Raw genomic sequence first — 6,000 nt, 5'->3', positions numbered from 1 at the left:
CTCCAAATTATTATAATTTTGCAATTAAGAGGCTTTCAGGCAAAGATATGGGAATAGAAATAACAGTTTTTTACTAGGAATATTAAAAATACAAATGTAGTAGTACAAAAAGCAAGCAAACAGAAATAAATCCTAACAACACTGACAAAGTCAGAAAATGACCGGACACCCTGTTGGTGTCAACCTATTTAACACAGTCACAACCCTTATCAAAGTCCTTCTGTGGTTCTTTGGGATCCGTCTTCAAAGTCCAGTGTCCTTTTTAGGGGGCTGTTCTCCAACCCCTGCTTTTGATTAAGTACAGTATCATTGTTTCGCTTAACTTCTACTTTTTCAGCCATGCAGAGCAGAGCTGGCATCCTGCGTGCATTTTGCATGATGTATGTTTTCACTAGTTATATACTTTATTTATTTCTCCAAGGCTGTGCTGTTCTGTTCTACTGTCCTTGGTAAGAAGCAAAATGGTTGTCCTTATCAAATGAGTAAAATGCTGTTCTTCTGTCCTTATCAGGGGCTGTTCAGCCTGGAGAAAAGATTGCGTGGAGACCTCACGGCAGCCTTCCAGTATCTTAGGGACGCCTACAGCGAAGCTGGAAAGGGACTCTCTGTCAGGAACTGTAGTGATAGGACAGGAAGTAACGGGTAAAAATTGAGAAGGAAGGAATTTAGGTCAGATATTAGGAAAAAACTTTTTACTGTGAGCATGGTGAAACACTGGAAAAGGTTGCCCAGGGAGGCTGCGAATGCCCCAACCCTGGCAGTGTTCAAGGACAGATTAGATAATGCCTTGAGCAACCTGGTCGAGCAGGAAGTGTCCCTGCCCAAAGCAGGAGAGTTTAGGACTGGATGATCTTTAAGGTTCATTCCCAACCCGTAACATTCTATGATTATCCACTCCATCCATTTCACGATGGCATCTTTTGCTCAACCATGTTCTGCAGAATTCAGCACCTCTAAGAGCAAGACCATTAAGCTGTGCGTTACACCTGAATGGATGATTTAGTCCAACCCAGCGCTTCAGTTCTCACTTGCAGGTAGCCGGCCTGTGCCCTGCCCCGTGCCCGACCACGCGGTTCTCCAGCTGCGGGCTGCCAGCTTTCCAGCACCCGCAGATGCGCGGTGCTCCGAGGACCGCCGGCCTCCCACTCATTTCAGCCCCCCGGTACCCCCGGCCCAGGCCAGCCCCTCACCACGTGGGGCCCTTCCCACGTCAAACAGCGCCACCCATTCCTGGGCGGGCCCACGCAGGACCTCTAAAGCGGCAGGGGGGAGCTGGGGGTCGGCGCTGCGCTGCCTCGCCGCTTGCCCGAGCCCCCTGGCTGGGTGAGTCTGGGACGGAGCGGGCGGGGGCCCCAGGCGGTGCGTCCATTTTGCGCGGTGCAGCAGCCGCGGCGCAGCGCTGCGCGCTCTCGGCCCGCTGCCGCCCCTGCGGGCCCCCGCGGGCCCCCGCGGCACATCCCTGCCGGAGCGCTCCCCTCCCCTCGCCTGACCCCCACCCCGGGCTGCCGGGGCCGTGTCGCGGCCCCTCTGCCGCCCCTGGGATGCCGGGCCTTGGCGCGGGAGCGTGTGCCCCCGGCCGTGCTGTGCTAGGCTGCAGAGGACGATTGATTGATTAATTAGGGAATTCCTAATCAATTCTGTTGTCAGCTGCTAGAAGCCTTGGTTTTGGGGCAAGGTGGTGTTTTTGTAGGTGCTGTATGGACTCGTGGCGGGAAGGCGGTTGCGGCTCGAGAGGGCTGCAGATCTGGGCAGAAGAGCTGCGGTGATAATGGTGCTGGAGGTTCATGCGTTAGCTTGCGCTTAGCCCAGTGGTTTTGCCACTTGCCTCTTGTCATTTGCGAGTGTTACTTTCTGCTTGAGCAAGAACTGCGTGGTGAAGTCCAACATCAGCTGAACTCGCAGATGCCCTGCCCCACTTCCCTTTGGGACTCTGCTAAGCCGTGGGCACAAGGGGTGAAGATGTGGTCACCCGTGGCAATGCAGGTGTCATGTGGGACCCTCTGCAGTGGCACAGCAATGCCCCTTGAAGTCGTTCGTTCACTCGCTGGTGCTTGACTGCGTGCTGTCTCCAAGTTAGAGGCAAATACAACGAAAACTTGGAAACAACAGGCAGAAATAGGTACTCTGTGGACTTTTGTTGCCTTTAGTGACCATTTGACATGCTTTTTGGACAAGCTTTTCATATAATGCAAAAGACTGTATAATGGCACGGGCTCCATAGCTGCAAGTGCTGAATCTGGCACAAAGCAGAAACAAGCTTCTGGATTGCCACAAGCTTTGAAAGTTACTTTGCATTCAAGTATTTCAAGTATCTTGCATTTTGAATGATCTGGTAGGGTCAGACCTTGACTGTGCTCCATCCCATGCACGCTTTAGTATGCAATGGTCTCATTGGTTTTGAAATAAGGCCTTTTCTTGGGCAGGGGAAACTAATGGGTGTTTAGTCTCCGACTTATGCCACTTTGGTGGTATTTGTAAAATTTTGAGCCTTGCTGCTTGTAGGGCTGTGCTTAACAGCGAGGAGGTGTGTTCAGAAGGCACTTCTTGTTTTGAGTGGGCTGTAACAGAAACCTGAGGCCTACTAGGCTTCTAATTCAGGCAGTTCAGTTGAGTGTGTGGGTGAGACGCAATATGCTCTTGCCTCCTCGTGGAGTATATTCTTGCAATACTTTTTCTAAACAGAAGGAATTAGCTCAGAGAAGAGGAAGCTAGTAACTCTTTAACCATACCGGAGAAACCAGTTCCATAGTGTATTGTTGAAAGATTTGTCACTCCCTCTTTTTTTTCCTTCTTCTTTTCCTTCTTTTTTTTTTTTCTTTTTTTTTTTTTTCTTCTTCCTTTTTCTTGTGTAATCTGTTGCCAGGTAGCAGGTAGTGTTCATTCTCGTGGTGTGCCTCAGCTCTATGTCGCTGCTTTAAGCTGTGTGACGTGGTGAATGGTTGGATTTCCCGCCTTAAAAATAGCATGATTCTGATATGACAGGAGTTCCAATCTAGCTGGTGTTGAGCACAGTTGCTGGCCTGGTGTGTGCAAGGGGGAGGGGAGAAAAGGAGTGGTGAGAAAAGAAGAAAAAGCAGATAGGAAAGATGAGAGGGAGAAATATGGTTTGAATGAAGGAGGACAGGGGTCTAACTGCAATTACTGCCTCTGCTACCTTTTAGTTCACTCTTGATATAGCAAGTTCTTCCACTTTGAGGACAGGTTATTGAGACTTTAGTAGCCTTTCTGAAATGTTACTTCCAAATGTATCCCAGTTTTAAGTGAGCAGAAAACAAAGTGGTAAGTTTAATTCTCTTCTCATTTAATTCTCTAAAAGCATCAATGTAGAGTGGGGCAGGAGGAAAAGAGAGTGAGTTACTTTTTCTGCAGATGTGCTGGGTAGATGCTGGCCTGATCCTGATGGCATTTATCGTCTCTGCCATCCTGGTGACAATGGCAGATGGGGATGCGACACAGCCCCTTTGTCGCTCCTGAAGGATGGGCGAAGAAGTCCTGACATAACTCTGTATGTGGAGAAACTAGAGCTACCGACCATTGGCACTGGAAGGCTCTGTGGTGGGGAGAGATACTGCGGTGCTTTGGGCAGAGTTGGTTGGGGTCAGCTGTAGTCAATGCTAACCCGCAGTGGGTGTTCTGTATCCTAGATTTTTTTTTTTTTCATTACCTGTTATATTCCCATCCCTCATTATCCCAGGGTCAAAATTTCTGAAAATTTGTCATGTGCTGAATGGTGTTAAAGGCGGCATTCATCTGGCCATATGTACTCATCCATGTCCAAGGTGGTCAGCCAAGAGAGGGATGGATATTCCTGGGGTGTGATTCACCTCAGCCTAGTTCACTTAAGCAAATGAGTTGTGACCTGGCTTGCTCATCTGCTTTCCACTAGGTATAAAAGAAGGCATGAATGGTCCAAGTGCTTATCTCAAAACTTGTGAGGTTCTTGGAAACCTCAAAGACTTTGGGAAGAGTTACGGCAGTTTTGCTGTAAGAGCGGGTTTGTTTGGGTACTCGGGTGCTCCCTCTTTATTGCAGTTGTTGCAATGTTACTGGCTACTAAAACCTACTTAAGGAAAGAAAAAAGCATAACTGAATCTGATGCTCAAACAAAACAAGGGAACTATCACTTGACATATGATGGGCCCACTAGTTGCACATTCTTGACTATTGCCTGTGATTTCCGGGTAGTTTGCGGGTGTCAGGAGCTGGGGCTCCCACCTTCCTGTTGTGGTTTGTAGAAATCTAATGGCTGGAATGGCCTTCATCAGTGGTGAGTCAGCAGCTGCTGCCCTTGCCGGGGTCCCTGATGCTGCCGGAGATCAGCAAGATGGTGGATTATATATTCTGTGAGTGGTATCATCATAACCTGCTTGGCATGTGAAGAAACACAAGGATGATCCCCCAAAAAATCTCTCAGTTCTTGTGTGGGAACTAAAAAAGCAGAGGACTTTCACAGTGTTGCAATAAGCTTACCTAGATAGAGGTTTGAAACAGAGTTGAATTTTAGGCTGTGAAATATTTGGAGCATACGAAGTTTCTGAACTGCAAAAAATATAAAACAAGCAACTATTGTATGCTGTAAGGTGTTTGTGTAGTGTTTATTGATTGGCTTAAGTAGATGCTTGTAAGCTTTTAGCATTATCCTATTGGCTAAAAATCTTTTAAAAGGCCTTGTAACAAAGAGAGCTTTGGCTTGTGTTGTTACAGCATGAGTTTTACCATCTTTTATGTCTCTGCCTTCACGAAGACTGATAATGAAATAAAAAACTCGTGGAATGCCTCTCGATCGCCCCGTCCCATTATTAGTGATTAGATCCAGCACTATTGTGCTTTGGCTGCTACAGACAAACCATCACAGATGCTGGAGCATTTTTGAGCCTGTTTTTTCCTTTGAAGGAAATACCTGGAGAGCAGAACAGCATGGTGCAGGGCACCATCAAAAACACAACAGCAGTGCTTTCCTTTTCATGCTCCTGTCCAGACCCTTGAGGGGAAAATGGTAATTATCATTTGTTTAGCTTACTTTCTCTAAAACCACCTATTTTCTTTTTCAAGTCCCAGCACAGGAGAGCTAAGTGGAATTATTTACAGCCAGTTGTTTGTTTCCTTCTTGCTGTCACTTAAAGCACCTTGCAGCAGCAGAACTTATTATACTTCAAAGTTTTTTGTTCTAGGTAAGTGACATGGGGAGAGATGGCATGGTACATGTTATGAGAGGTGTTGCATTAAACATTTCCCCATACTTCTCCAAGACTGTCGTATCCAGGTCTCTCTGTGTATTTCCCCAGTCCCATAAACATAATTAGGAATGATTTCCTTTGATGCCAGAATGATGATGTGGAAAAATATAATAATGTTTTGAAAAATTGAGCAGACTGGATGGATATTAGTCATTTTTCTCCTAATAAAAAGTGTGTACGTACTCCAAATACTATATTTTGCTGATAGGGACACAGTTATTTTTAAGGATAGCAGTATAACTTCCCTGAGTGTGCTGAGTGACTTCATTTACCTCTGTCACTGGGTTGCAGGAGCATTTTTTGGGGCAGATCAGGCTTCTGCATGAAGGGCAGGGAGGTGCAGGTGGCAATTCCAATACATTCAGAAAACTGAGTAAGGTTTTAGCCTACAGATTGCATAACTACTGCGCTGATGGGGTTGAATAAAAAGTAGATGACAAATCTGTTTCCTTGCTCATGGGAGTTAATTAAGGGAGTTAACTTCTCTTAAGTTGTCTTGTGCTTCCAAGGGAGCCTGAACAAGTTTTCTTCATGGAGAGATGTGGGTTGCAAGATCTGGTCTTCAGCCATACAGATGGCAAAATAAATGTTAATTTAAAATAAATAATAATAAATGTATCCAGTTGTCTACAAGGTGATGCTTGCCTCTTTGCTTCTCCTCGTGCAGACCAGTGAGCTGAGTCTGTATGGTATTTTGCAGTGGCCTCTTGGCTAGGACAAGTCTGCCAACTTTTTGGATTTCTTACCTCCTGGTATCACTGTT

The 6,000-nt window shown here is 46.4% G+C and overlaps 1 protein-coding gene across 4 annotated transcripts in view; it reads left to right on the top strand.

Moving 5' to 3' along the window:
* The first annotated feature begins 1,253 nt into the window (after positions 1 to 1,253).
* The window catches only part of SLC7A1 (solute carrier family 7 member 1), a 36,531-nt gene continuing 31,784 nt past the window's right edge, over positions 1,254 to 6,000 (top strand). For all 4 annotated transcript variants that reach the window (XM_066175950.1, XM_066175951.1, XM_066175954.1 and 1 more), the window contains exon 1: positions 1,254 to 1,323. The gene's annotated coding sequence lies outside the window, so the exon portion shown is untranslated. The remainder of the gene's footprint in view (positions 1,324 to 6,000) is intronic.

Source organism: Chamaea fasciata, unplaced genomic scaffold (genome assembly GCF_029207755.1).
Source record: "Chamaea fasciata isolate MVZ Bird 193981 ecotype frontalis unplaced genomic scaffold, bChaFas1.0.hap1 SCAF_2, whole genome shotgun sequence".
Taxonomy (NCBI): Eukaryota; Metazoa; Chordata; class Aves; order Passeriformes; family Sylviidae; genus Chamaea; species Chamaea fasciata.
Note: the sequence above shows the minus strand (reverse complement) of the source record. Positions and strands in the feature narration are given on the sequence as shown.